General features: G+C 49.4%; 3 pseudogenes; 1 reads left to right on the top strand and 2 right to left on the bottom strand.

Annotated features, from left to right (window-relative positions):
* Window positions 1-543: 543 nt before the first annotated feature.
* Window positions 544-3259, bottom strand: LOC132084067 (uncharacterized; annotated as a pseudogene).
* An 873-nt stretch (window positions 3260-4132) lies between these two features.
* Window positions 4133-4898, top strand: LOC132084290 (feather keratin Cos1-1/Cos1-3/Cos2-1-like; annotated as a pseudogene).
* A 5050-nt stretch (window positions 4899-9948) lies between these two features.
* LOC132084244 (feather keratin Cos1-2-like) lies at window positions 9949-10712 on the bottom strand (annotated as a pseudogene).
* Between the last annotated feature and the right edge of the window lie 4053 nt (window positions 10713-14765).

Here is a 14765-nt window from a genome sequence, read left to right as displayed (position 1 = left end):
ATGAGGTTGTGGGCTGGTCTCAGGAGTTGTTTTTCCCTTCCCCATTCCTGCCACCCTTTAGACGGAGTCTCCCAGCCTTCGGCTGCTGAGAAGCTATGGATGACTTAGTCACCTCCAAGGGAAAAGGCACAAAGGAAAATCTACTACAGGGAATCCCACCATTTTCTTTCTCCAGCTATTTTCCCTGAGCAGACTGAAACAGTTGTTACAGAACGAAGGAGGACTCAGAGGCACATACATGAATGCAAAAAAGCTTTATTGAGTGTAGAGGAAAAAAATACTCAGAGTGGCTCAGAGAGAGCACCAGGAGCATCTACTAAGATGCAGTGGAGGTGTCCCTCTGCTTGGCCTGTAGAGGGAGGGGAGGGCAACAGGTCTCCACTAGACTGGCTTGAGGAGACATGGACAGAAAAGGAAAGAGCAAAAAGAGACAGGAGAAGGGACAATGGCTTGAAATTCAAATTACAATGTCCCAAACTCTATCTCCTGACCAGGACCAGGTGCTGAGGTCATGGACGTTCTTGCCCAAGGTTGTCAGCAGATTTAGCAGGGACGGCATCTGTTGCCACCATAGCAGTTGGTGATGCAGGAGAGGTCAAAGCCTCCAGAGCTGATGGGCACTCCCTGAGAGCTCAGGATGCTGCCAACAGCAGCAGAGGTGGAGGATCCCACAGCAGTGTTCTGTGGGAAGGAGCTGAGGATGGGCCCAGGCAGGGTCACCAGCACAGGGGAGGGTTCAATGACGACATGGGAGTCCTGGCACTGCCTGACACAGCACTCATTGCAGCTGCTGGCCAGCGGGCAGGGGCCACAGGGCTGGCAGCAAGGCTCACAGGGCTTGCAGCAGGACATGGCTCAGGCTCACAAGTGCACCTAGAATGGAAGGAAGGGAGAGCACAAAGTGAGGACACAGGAGAACCAGTGCTACCACCAAACACCCCGACACCAAGGCACCTCCTGGCCCCCATTGCAGTGTCCAGCTCAAAGCCCAGGAGCCACCTGAGCCAAGTCCCAGCCTCTCTCTGTCTGCACAAGACCTTCTCTCCCCTGCCCTCTCCCAGCACAAGCAGCTGCCAGCCCTGTTCTACAACAGCCCCTCTCAACTGAGACCTCCAGCCAGGCAAGAACTGGTCTTGAAGCAGGCGGAGAAGCGGCTTTGCACTCACCTGATTCCTGAGGAGGAGGAGGTGAGAGAAGTGGATGAGAGAGCAGAGACTTGGGCTGCCTTTTATAGCAGACCTGCCCTGCCTCAGGCATAGAGGCACCTTAGTGGAAGCCATAATTTTCCAACCAGCTCATGTCAAATGCAAACTATCCCACCTAATAATGGGGCTGTGTCCTGTTTTCCTGCACTGCTGCCTTTTTATTTCCTAGTGCATTCCACGTGCTTTCTTTTATGCAAACTTCTCTAAGTGTCAAGATGAGAGGTTCATGAACTTCAGGGCACAAAGACATCAGCACAGGCACAATGCTCAGATCAAGGGCTGGCAGCATCCCCTGTGGGCAGGTGATGTGAACCTGTTTCATGCCTGTGGATTTGTTTATGGCAAAGTTGTCAGGAAATGGGCACCACTCTTGTGCTTCTCAACTTCATGTCCAAGGTCTCCATTGTTTGGGCACTTGACAGAGCTTCAGGTTGCTATTTCCTTCTTCCACTTTTCTCCTTCTTTTGTTGTCTTTATCTCCTTGGGCCAGTCTAGTGAGGATATTTTGCCCTTTCTCCTTCCACAGGAGAGGCTGAAGGACAACCTGCAGGATCTCCACTGCATCTTAGTGTCTGTCCCTCATACTCGTAGCAGGAACTATTCCAGTCTGCTCACGAAAAGATAGAGGAAGAAGAGGATGGGAGTACCTTCAGTGGATTTTACTTTGTGCCCTTTCCCTTGGACCTGATGAAGACATCCCCTGCTACTCTATAGCCAATGGTGATTAGACCACCAATCTAAAACATACTGGTAGTGGAGATAGAAAACAACAGTGCCTGGGAACAGTTCACATCTTTATCTCTTCCTTTTCCTCTGTTCTGTTGCCTGGTGTACATGGCCTGCACACAGGTACAGATATGTACCTCACACCTCCTCTAGCACATGGTTAAAGGGCCCAGCTGCTGTTGTTACATTCAGTTCTCAGATATTTCACAAGTTGGAATTGGTATCAAGCACACTCAAGCTATGCAGCTGTTGTGTGTTGACACTTGGCACGCAGATGAGTCCCTCACTCACCCTCCCCTGCCACAGCCGGGAAGTGGAGAGGGAAAAAAATATAACAAAGGGTTTATGAGTGAGATAAGAACCAGGAGAAAACACTTCAAGGGCAAAACAGGCTCAATTTAAAGTTTCAAAGTGACTTTATTACTACCAGAATCAGAGGAGGATAATGAGAAGCAAAACAATCACTTTATACATCTTTTTCACCCCCAGACCCTCCATCCTTCCCACTGACAGCACAGGGAGATAGGACATGGGGGTTTTTGGGTCAGTTCATCACTGAGATTTTCTTCTGCTACTCCTGGAGAGGAGTCCTTCCCATGTGAGGCCATGGGGCCCCTTCCATGGGAGACAGTTCTCCGTGAAACTTCTCCAGTGCAGGTCCACTCTCACGAGCAGCAGCCCTACCACACCACCTGCAATGGGAGTCCCTCCCATGGGCAGCCAGTCCTCCCAAAACTGCTGCAATGTGGGTCTATCTTTCCACGGGGCGAACTCCTCCAAGGACAGACTACTCCAGCCTGGAAGCAGGGCCCCCTCTCTCTACCAGGTTTCCCACTGGATCACAGCATCCTCCAGGCATCCACCCACTCTGGCATGGGCACTTTCCCCATGAGCTGCGGGTGGATCTCTGCATTACCCATGGATCCCCATGAGCTGTGGGTGGATCTTTGTATTCCCTGTGGATCCCCACAGGCTGTGGATGGATCTCTGTATTCCCTGTGGATCTCCAGGGGCTTTGGGTGGATCTCTGCATCTCCTGTGGATCCCCATGGTTGCAGGGGCACAGCTGCTTCACCATGGTCTTCACCACATCCTGCAGAGGAATCTCAGCTCTGGCGCCTGGAGCGCCTCCTGCCCCTCCTTCTCCACTGATCTTGGTGTTGCCATGTTGTTTCCCTCACATGTTCTCAACTCCTCCTCTTCCCTAAGAGGAGAAAAACTGTGTGACTTTTTTTTTTATTTTCTTCTTATATCATCATCACAGAGGCATTACCGACTTCTCTCATTGGCCCAGTCTTGGCCAACAGCATGCTGATCTTCAGAGCCATTAGTGATTGGCTCTTCTTATGTCCAGAAACCAAGGCTTCACCTGCTCCTAGTGAGACCTGAGCAGTGGTCTCAACTGCCAGCACTCAAATCATCTCCAGGACCTCTTCACTCTGTGTGACCCCTCCACTGTCACCCTTTGTGCCTGACCCATGCGCCAGTTGCTCACCCATCACACAATGTATTTATCCAGAAAGATCCTGTGAGAAATGGTATCAAAAACTTCAGAGAATTGCATAAAAGATTACACCAGTTGGCTTCCATTCATCAGCTAGGTGGGTTACCTTGTTGTGAAAGGAAATTAAGTTTGACAAGGAGGGCTTTCCTCTCATGAACTCACACTGGTTGTGAAAAATGACTGCCTTGTTAATAATGTTTTTGAATACCTCCAAGAATTACCTTCTCATTAATTTCACCAGGCATTTTGCTACAAGCCTAGACTTAACACACGTGTACTCACACGTCTTCATGGAACAAACAAAAAACTGTACATTCAAATAAGGTCAGGAAACATCATTAGCTGAGATCTCTGTTGTGGAAACGCAGTATGTCCCCTCACAGCAGAGTCCTTGGGCACGTGGGAGAGAAGTACAAGAGCAGTGACCATTTTCTGACAACTTTGCCACCACCAAGACCACAGGAATGACAGAGGTAAACATCATCTCCCCACAGAGAATGTCAATAACAATTAATCTCACACTTCTGCCTGTGCTGACGTCTTTGTGCCTTGGAAATCATTGATGCTCTCATCTTGACACTTACAGAAAGAGATCTGCATATAGGAAAGCACGCGGAATTAGCCAGGAAATGAAAAGGCAGCAGTGCAGGAAAACAGGACACAGCCCCATTATTAGCTGGGATAGTTTGCATTTGACATGAGCTGGTCAGAAAATTATGACTTCCACTAAGTTGCCTCTGCGCCTGAGGCAGGGCAGGTCTGCTATAAAAGGCAGCCCAAGTCTCTGCTCTCTCATCCACTTCTCTCACCTCCTTCTACTCCTCTTCAGGAATCAGGTGAGTGGGAAACCTCTCCTCCTCCGGCTGCTTCAATGCAAGCTCTTGCCTGGCTGGAGGTCTCAGTTGAGAGGGGCTACAAGAGCCCAGGGCTAGGAGCTGCTTCTGCTGGGACAGCAGAGGGGAGAGAAGATCTTGTGCAGACAGAGAGAGGCTGGGACTTGGCTGAGGTGGCTCCTGGGCTTTGAGCTGGGCACTGCAATGGGGGCCAGGAGGTGCCTTGGCTGCAGGGTGTTTGGTGGTAGCGCTGGTTCTCCTGTGTCCTCACACTCTGCTTCTCCCTTCCTTCCATCCTAGGTGCACCTGTTACCCCCAGCCATGTCCTGCTGCAGGCCCTGTGACCCTTGCTGCCAGCCCTGTGGCCCCTGCCCGCTGGCCAGCAGCTGCAATGAGTGCTGTGTCAGGCAGTGCCAGAGCTCCCACGTCGTCATTGAACCCTCCCCTGTGCTGGTGACCCTGCCTGGGCCCATCCTCAGCTCCTTCCCACAGAACACTGCTGTGGGATCCTCCACCTCTGCTGCTGTTGGCAACATCCTCAGCTGTGGTGGAGTGCCCATCAACTCTGGGGGCTTTGACCTGTCATGCATCACCAACTGCTATGGTGGCAACAGATGTCGTCCCTGCTAAAGCTGCCTAAAGTCTTTAAGCAAGAACCTCAGAACCTGGCTCTGGGAAGGAGATAGAGATTTAAGACATGGTATTTAGTGTCTGAGCCATTGTTCCCTTCTACTTTTTTTGTCTTTCTTCTGCTCTCCATGTCTCCCCATGCCAGCCTAGGGGGACTCGTTGCCCTCCCTCCCTCTTTCAGGCAGGCAGATGGACACCCTTCAGGAACTCCACTGCATCTTAGTGGCTGCTCCTGGTGCTGTCTGTGAGCCAACTCTGTTTCTGCTTTACATTCATTAAAGTTGTTTTGCATCCAAGCCTTGGCCTCTAAGTTGTCCTTCTTTCCGTGGCAGCTGTTCCAGTCTACTCAGGGTAGAGGGTGGATGGGCAGAGTGTAGGACTCCCTGTAGTGGATTTTCCTTTCTGCCTTTTCCATTGCAGTTGATGAAGAACATCCCTGGCTACTCCACAGCCAATGACAAACAGGGAAAACATGGCTCCAAAGGGTGGCAGGAATGGGGAAGGGAAACAGCAATGTCTGGGACCAGCCCACAGCCTCATCTCTTCCTTCTCCTCCCCTGCATTACCCAGTCCAGGGCCCATGAGCAGCACATGTGGTCAAAGGCAGATGAGACAGGTACCTCACAGAGTCCTTCAGCACCTGGCAGGACCCAGCTGCTGTCCAGACATGCAGGGCTGAGGTGGTGTAGAAACTGCGATCAGCATCTGCCAATCAAGTTACACAGGCCGTGGGGTCCCACCCTTAAGGTGTAGAAAACACTCAAAGTTCATAAATGCTCAAGGTCAAAAGGAATGGCAAAAGTCAGAGGGTCTGCATAAAAAACCAATGTTTTATTTGTAAATTATACACTTAGTGTGGATCTTGGTTATGTTACAGTAGTCCCAGGCCTACTATATTAGCACATGGCAGTGGGTTTTGGATTAAGTAGCTTGGTGAAAAAGAAGAGATAAAGAGAGAGAGCCAGAGAGAAAAAAAGTCCTGGTACCATCATCAATCCAGTGGGTGACATGTCAGTCCTGGTACCAGCATCTATCCACCTGTGCTAGTCCAGTCCAGTGAATGTCCAAGGTCCTGAGGCCAGTGCCCAGATTTGGAGGGATACCTTTTCATGGATAGATTTGTCTACCCCAATTATAGGTTTCTTGCTTTCTATGCAAACGAGTTCTCATACACAGTCTGTTCTTTCAGACTTTTCTGGAAATGGGTTGGAAGTTTCAGGGGTTTTTGGCGACCTTGATCCCCCTACAGCCCATGTGCACATTGTGACCTTATTCATCTCCTTGTATTGTTTCATGTTTTGCATCTCTTCAGGAGCTACAGCAAGGTTGGTTAGTTGTTCCAGGAAAGTGCTGTCCCACCTCTGTATGGCCCCTTCTCCAGCCACATCCTATTTTTTCTCACAGCATCTTCAGGAACTCCTGAAGGCACAGCTGGGCTCAAAATAACAGCTCAGGCACATAATGTCCCCATGGATCTTGTTTGGTTCCCCCCATGTTCTTCCTGCCCAGAGCTCATGGCACAGACACCATCTATGTCCTCCTCACTGAGCACTGGTCTAGGAGCACAGAAGAGGAGGGACTCTTGTTCATGTCTCAAACCCAGACTGATGGCTGTGCAACCACCTGAGGGTTCTTGCTAAGAAGTTGTGAGAACAAATGGGATGTGGCTGGAGAAGAGGACATGTGGAGGGCAGGACATCACTTTTCTGAAACAAATGGCCTTGTTCTGCCTGGATACTCCATCAACTGAATCAATTCTTGAGCCAGCACTGGTGACCTGTCTTCCTTTCTTTCTCTCATTTAATCTCTCTCTCTTGCTTCTCTTTCACTCTACCATATATCGACAATTGTCTTCGTTTAAAAGACAGGTGTCTGCCAAGGAAGGTGGGAACCTTCACGGAATGGAAAATACTATACCCTTCCCTCCAAATTATTATACCTTTGAAAATATGGGGTTGTCCAACAAAGACGGAGGAAAAAGAATAACAGTCATTTACTAATAAATACATTAATAACAATTCAAACAAACAACAGCAGCAAACAGAACCAGACACCCAGGCCCGGCCTCTCTCAGCCGCAAGCACTTTCCCTTTCAGTGCAGTTCCGGGGACAGCCAGCAGGGGCGCTGCTGGCTCCTGGCTGGGCAGGGCGGGTGCAGTGATTCCCCGCGCCAGCAGGTGGAGCTGTGGTGCGAGCTCAGCTCCCTCATGAGGCGATGGCGGCGATGGCGGTGGAGGGGAGGGGAGATGGCTCCCTTTGCAAAAGTCACAGGGAGCAGCCGGTCTCAGTGCTGCTACTGAAACAGAGTAGAAATTCTCCAGAGTAGAAAACCATTTTGATTTAGGTGAAACGTACATCTTTGAGTCTGTGGTTAGAGAACATAGCTATGTAGCCTGACTGCAAAGCCTAGGCTCAGAGAAACTGCTTCAGTGAAGGACAGAGATAAGGGAGGGGAGGTAGAAGGTGATAAAGAAAGACAGAGAGAATGCTGTAAGAGCAGGTCAACCTGACCCTGGAATTCTTTCTGATAAAGAAGAACTAGCGGCAAATGTCACGGGAAATTCGTAAAAATGAATACGTATGAACCTATTGTGAAATTGCATACATACGTATTTGAGAGGGGAATAAAAAGGGAATTGAAGTTCCCAGAAGTACACATGTCTTTTAACGAGAACAATCTCCACATGCATCTGGTGCTGTAATAAACATACCAGCTTTACAACTTTCACAAAGTTGTGGACTTTTTGATTATCTCCTCAAAACACTATGGGTGGTGAAATGCGCTGTAGGAGGAACCTCTGAGTGGTGAGCTGGAACAACAGAGGTGACCAGGCTCATGGAGGCAAATGAAGCATTGTAAAAAACCCTGAAGCCATGGCAGGAGCAGTGGGGGTCCAGGCAGAGATGGAGAGTTGAATTAAAATGTGGCAAAACCACCAGAGCAGGGGCAGAAAACAGCGGGGCTGGGCAGCCCCCAAAGGACAGCAAAGGTGGAGGAAGCGGGTTGTTTTGAGTTTTCCCCTGGCTCTCAGGTCTCCCATGTGATGTCCTGAGGATGGCAGCAGCATCGGGGCTCCTGCAAACAGCCAGGAGTTGCTCCTTCCAGAGAGAGGGAGCACACTGGGGTCCCAGGCCTCTCCTGAGGCACCCAAGCAGATGGTGAGGGTCCCTCCCAGCAAGATCAGTGTAGGAAATGTCCCAGTTCAACAGCCGCTCTTGGAGCAGACACTCACCCATGGTTATACACCTTGAGCAATTAAGGGTTAACCTGTCTAGGCCAGCTCTGCTGAGACTTGTACCGTTTTATCTTTCCAGGAACATTACTGGGAATTGCGCCAGCACACCCCACTGAAAATTGAGTTACTTACCAAAGAACTGCTTATCATTTTTGTTGGAGGAATCATTGCCAGCAGGAACCAAATTTAGTTGACACATAAACAAGCTCAACCCACAAGTTGAAACCCTGGCTGCTTTTGTTTATGTTAATCAATATAGTAACCATATGCATTCTGCATTACACCCACTTCTCTCCTGTGGGTGCAATTTACAGGAGCAGCAATTACAAAAGAAGGTGGTGTTCAAAAGGTAACCTGGGATAATGCAAAAGGGAATCCTACTCCTAGCAACTAGATAATAGTAGCAACTCTTAATTTTCCTCTCTGACCCCACTAATTGTAAGCCACACTTTATGTTGTAACAGTGCATGGTGCTTCAGTATATACCATATATCAAATGATTGTGTCAGGATTAAATCCCAATGGAGATGCACTCTAGACCCTAGAGCACAGAGTATGGGCTTGATGGAATGGATGTGCTTGTGTGAGAACCCCTTGTGATTTTGTATTTGTAAACAACATTATTGTACATGCAAGTGCCCTAGTATTTGTGCTTGTAACTTTGTTGACATTATGGGATGTGATTTCAGTTATTTAGCTCCTCTTATATCTTACCAATTGTTATGATTTAGTTATGCATTGGCTTAAGAGCAGCAGCCTATTCCTACTGAATGAACTTCACTTGGATGTGAAAAATGCTATTGAAGAAAGCTCGAGAAAAAGGACAGAAAATTTTGATTACCATTCATCCTGATGTAAAAAAATTCACAGGGTGAATAAGCAACCAAAGAAAGACAGGAAACACAATTGTTGGGACATTTTATTTGGATGATCACCAAGAGCAGTCAAAGGTTGACCCAGCAGCAGTGGGCACTGGTTTGACCAAAGGCCTCATCCAGAAAGAACTCGATGGACAAATGACATACATTGATACAGGTGAGAAATGTCACAAATTTATAATAAAGCCCTAAGACATTTGCACAAATTCAGCTGAAATTCATTTACCACTGCATTAGCCTGCATATGAGTGATAGGAAACTTGTGAATTACCTCAGCCCTGCATGTCTGGGATAACAGCTGAGTCCTGCCTGTGCTAAGAGAGTTTCTCTCATGTACCCACGCTCCTGTGTGCAGGCCATGGTCTGTAGACCAGGTAATGGAGGGGAGGAAAAAAAAGAAATGAGGTTATAGGCTCTCCCCAGACATTGCTGTTTCCCTAAACAACTTTTGCAAACTTTGGAGCCATGGTCTTCCTGATGACCTTTGGCTGTTGAGTAGCCAGGTATGACATTGTCAGCTTCAAGGGAGTTGAACCCTCTTCTTCCTCCACCATTCTCCCTAAGCAATATGGAAGGCTTGCCAGAAAATGAAGAATGACTCAGAGGCCAAGTCTTGGATGCAAAAGAACTTTATTGAGTGTAAAGAAAAGGACGTGGTTCATGGAGAGCACCAGGAGCAGCCACTAAGAAGCAGTGGAGCTCGTGCAGGGGGTCCATCTGCCTGCCCTAAAGAGGACGAGAGGCAAACAGGTCCCCTGGGCTGGCCTGGGGACACATGTACAGCACAGAAAGAAGATGGAATAGTAGGAGAAAGAAATCATCCTAAAGCTGTAAATAGAATGTCCAGAAGCTCTATCTCCTGCCCAGAATCATGTTCTGCCAAGAACCATGTTCTGAGGTCTTGGAAATTCTTGCCGAAGGATGTTGCCAGCAGATTTAGCAGGGGCGGCATCTGCTGCCACCATAGCAGTTGGTGATGCAGGAGAGGTCAAGGCCCCCAGAGCTGATGGGCACTCCCTGAGAGCTCAGGATGCTGCCAACAGCAGCAGAGGTGGAGGATCCCACGGCGGTGTTCTGCGGGAAGGAGCTGAGGATGGGCCCAGGCAGGGTCACCAGCACAGCAGGCGGCTGGATGGCCACATGGGAATCCTGGCACTGCCTGACACAGCACTCAGTGCAGCTGCTGCCCAGGGGGCAGGGGCCGCAGGACTGGCCACAGGGGTTGCAGGGCTGGCAGCAGGACATGGCTCGAGATCACAGGTGCACCTAGGATGGAAGGAAGGGAGAAGCAGAGTGTGAGGACAAAGGAGAACCAGCGCTACAACCAAACACCCTGCAGCCAAGGCACCCCCATTGCAGTTCCCAGCTCAAAGCCCAGGAGCCACCTCAGCCAAGTCCCAGCCTCTCTCTGTCTGCACAAGACCTTCCCTCCCCTGCCCTCTCCCAGCACAAGCAGCTCCCAGCCCTGCGCTATGACAGCCCCTCTCAGATGAGACTTCCAGCCAGGCAAGAGCTGCTCTTGAAGCAGCAGCAGTAAGAGGCTGAGGAGAAGAGGCTTTGCACTCACCTGATTCCTGAGGAGGAGGAGGTGAGAGAAGTGGATGAGAGAGAAGAGACTTGGGCTGCCTTTTATAGCAGTCCTGCACTGCCTCAGGCACAGAGGCAACTTAGTGGAAGTCATAATTTTCTGACCAGCTCATGTCAAATCTGAACTGCCCCAGCTAATGGTGGGGACTGTGTCCCAGTTTCCTCCACTGTGGCTTTTCCATTTCCTGGCTTCTGCCACGTGCTTTCCCATATGAAGGGTCATTTTTCAAAGTGCCAGGATGACAGCATCAAGGATTTCAGGGCAGAAAGCCATCAGTGGACAAAGAAGGTTTAGATTAAGGGCCAGTGGCATCCAGGTAATGTGTACCTGTGTCATTCCTCAGGACTCCTGTGGTTGCCAGAAATCAACCCTGCTCTCGTTTTTCTTGTACACATGTCCAAGGTTCTGCACGTGACATGAAACAGTTTTTCTTTTGCTTCCTTCATTACTCTGTGATCAACACTCAGTGTTATACTCAGGTGGGCTTCTGCTGGGAGGGTTTGACCCTAGGGCTGTACTAAGAGTACTCAGAAAAATTGTGTTCTCTCCTCTCTCCAGTGACATGTGATAAAACCTCCACCTATGAGCTACCTTTTAGAGAGAACTGGATTTATTTTGTCTGGTGAAAAGGAGGCCAAGGGGAAAATTTATCATTCTAACAATTCATGAAAGGAGGCTGTAGCAAGGTGGGTGTCAGTCTCTGCTCCCAAGTAACAAGTGATAAGACAGGAGGAATTGGCCTCAACTTGCACCAGGGGAGGTTTAGATTGGATATTAGGGAAAAATTCAATATCAAGCATTGGAACACAATGTTAAGGGAGGTGGTTAAGTCACCACTCCTGGAGGTGATTTCAAAGTGTAAATGTAGCACATGGGAACATGGGTTAGTGGTAGAGCAGGCAGTGTTAGATTTAGTGTTGGACTTGATGATCTTGAAGGCATTTTAATGATTCTGTGACTGTGAAGCTATCAGGAGTCTTGGGCATTTGAATTAGACAATTAAGAATGAGACAATCAAAAGATCAGTGCAATCAGGAATTACTACACATACAATGAACCTTTTCTTCTCCACGTATCTGCTAACCCTAGTGAAGAATGGCCCTGCATGGAGCAATTGGTACCTGCAGACCTTACTGCAATTGTTCTTCCTCGTCATGTTTCCTTTGTGAAGATCTGGCACTCCTCCACTGCTGCATCAAAGCTGATAGAGACTTTCCTTGTCCCCAGGAAAACCATTGCTTCTTGCAAACCTTGGTCATATGTACATTGGGTTTGTGGCCGTCTTCACCCAGGTGGTTCTGCTGACTGGCCCACCTGCACCCAAGAAAGCCATTGCTTAATCCAAGTCCCCTGATGTGGCCTCTGCACATCCTGATCCAGCAGCTGCTCCCACCCCATTGTAAGCGTCAAAGAAAGGCAAAGATTTGGAGAAGCTATGCTATGAGGAAAGACTGAAGGAGTGTAGCCTTTTCTCCTTGGAGAACAGGACTTTTGGAGAGGACCTTGTCACAGTATTTTAGTGATTAAATGGGATCTACCATGAGCACTGAGAGTTTCAGCACAAAGACCAACATGAAGGGGCTGTCCATGAGGGTCACACACCGAGTGAAGATGAACTGGAGATGATTTGAGTGCTGGCAACTGAGACCACTTGGGTCTCAGCAGGAGCAGATGAAGTCTTCGTTTCTAGACATAGCAAGATGTGCACAGGGGCCAGTAAGATGGAGAAAGATCATGTCTCTGTCCTAAACTGAGGGCAGGAGCATGTGTGGAACCTCACAGGCTTCATGGGACACTCTGTACCTGAGTTATTCTGAGCCCAGCAGTGCCTTGAAGAGTTTCTTTTCTGCATGAAGGAGACCATGGATATCCAGGGCATGGTATGGATTAGAGCATTACTCAAGGCTGAAGGCAAAGGAATTTTTATATCCTATGCCCACTGCTGCTTTGAACTTGTGATTTCATTGGTGGCCTCTGTTTGCGCAGTAGTCAAGGTTGTCTTCATTAGCTCCAAGGGGAAGAAGACAGAGGAAAACCCACTGCAGGGACTCCCACCCCCTGCCTTTTTTAACTTTGCACAGGAGCAGATTGGAAGGGTTGCCACAAAACAAAGGAGAACTTGGAGGCCAAGGCATGAAAGCACAACAACTTTAATGAGTCTAAGGAAGAAAAGGAGACCACCGGGGCAGTCACTATAATGCAGTGGAGCTCCTGCATGGTGTCCATCTGCCTGCCATGCAGAGGGAGAGAGAGCAAGATGTCCCCACTTAGACTGGCCTGGAGAGACACAGAAAACAAGTGCTAAGAAAGAGCAGACGGAAGGAAGCTCTGTCATGTCCCCTCACGTGGCAGTCCTTGGGTGTGTAGACAACAAGCACAAGAGCAGTGACCATTTCCTGACAACTTAGACAAAACCAAACTGCTCAGAAATTATCCAAGTGAACATCACCTGCCCACAAGGAATGCCAACAGACTTTGATCTGAGACTTCTACCTCAGAAATCCTTCAGATGCTCATCCCAGCACTTACAGAATGAGATCTTCACCTAGGCAAGCACGTGGCAGAAGCCAGGAAATGAAAAGGCAGCAGTGGAGGAAACCAGGACACAGCTCATACCATTACCTGGAATGGCGCATATTTGACATGACTTGGTCAGAAAATTATGGCTTCCACTAAGGTGCCTCTGCGCCCTAGGCAGTTCAGAACTGCTATAAAAGACAGCCCAAGTGTCTGCTCTCTCATCCACTTCTCTCATCTCCTCCACTTCAGGAATCAGGTGAGTGCGAAGCCTCTTCTCCTCCTGCTGCTTCAAGAGCAGCTCTTGCCTGACTGGAGGTCTTAGCTGAGAGGGGTTGTTGTAGTGCAGGGCTGGGAGCTGCTTGTGCTGGGAGAGGACAGGGGAGAGAAGGTCTTGTGCAGACAGAGAGAGGCTAGGAATTGGCTCAGGTGGCTCCTGGGCTTTGAGCTGGGAACTGCAATGGGGGTGCCTTGGCTGCAGCGCTGCTTCTCATGTGTCCTCACATTCTGCTTCTCCCTTCCTTCCATCCTAGGTGCACCTGTGACCTCGAGCCATGTCCTGCTGCCAGCCCTGCAACCCCTGTGGCCAGTCCTGCGGCCCCTGCCCCCTGGGCAGCAGCTGCACTGAGTGCTGTGTCAGGCAGTGCCAGGATTCCCATGTGGCCATCCAGCCGCCTGCTGTGCTGGTGACCCTGCCTGGGCCAATCCTCAGCTCCTTCCCACAGAACACTGCCGTGGGATCCTCCACCTCTGCTGCAGTTGGCAGCATCCTCAGCTCTCAGGGAGTGCCCATCAGCTCTGGGGGCCTTGACCTCTCCTGCATCACCAACTGCTATGGTGGCAGCAGATGCCGCCCCTGCTAAATCTGCTGGCAACATCCTTCGGCAAGAGCTTCCAAGACCTCAGAAGACAGACCTGGGCAGGAGATAAGGATTTGGAACACTGTCTTTACAATATGAAGCCATTGTTCCCCTCCCATTTTTTCCTCTTTTCTTTGCTGTCTGTTTCTCCTCAGGCCAGTCTAATGGGGACATATGACCCTCCCTCCCTCTTCTGGGCAAGCAGATGCACACTATGCAGGAGCTCTACTGCATCTTAGTGGCTGCATCTGATGCTCTCTGTGAGCTACCTCCTTTTCTTCTTTACACTGAATAAATTTGTTTTGCATCCAAGCCTGGGCCTCCAAGTTCTCCTTTGTTCTCTAGAAAATCTTGCAGTCTACTCAGAGAAAATAGGTGGAGGAAACAGAGAATGGGATTCCCTGCAGTGGATTTTTCTTCCTTTTCCTTGGAGCTGATGAAGTCTCCCCTGGCAACTCAGCAGCTAAAGGCCATCAGGAAGACATCAGGCAACAAGTTGTGAAGGGAAACAAAAATTCCTGGGTCCAGCCCACAGCTTCATCTCTTCGTTCTCCTCCACTCCCTTACCTAATCCAGTGATGCAGCCACTGGATCCTGGGCTAACACTGGAGAAATTCTGGCACCACTCCAGGAGTGAGGAAACAACTGAGATTTGGATTTTACCTGCAACTGAAACTGAGGAGCTGCTTGCTCTATAGTGAAGAATGTCACAGCCATAGCAGGGGTTGGACAAAGGAAAAGGAGAAGGCTCTCTGGTGTTGAGGTTCCAATAGAGAAGAGCTTATTCC

This window comes from Ammospiza nelsoni, chromosome 26 (assembly GCF_027579445.1).
Source record: "Ammospiza nelsoni isolate bAmmNel1 chromosome 26, bAmmNel1.pri, whole genome shotgun sequence".
Taxonomy (NCBI): domain Eukaryota; kingdom Metazoa; phylum Chordata; class Aves; order Passeriformes; family Passerellidae; genus Ammospiza; species Ammospiza nelsoni.
The sequence above is the reverse complement of the archived record's forward strand: the minus strand, read 5'-3'. Positions and strand labels throughout refer to the sequence as shown.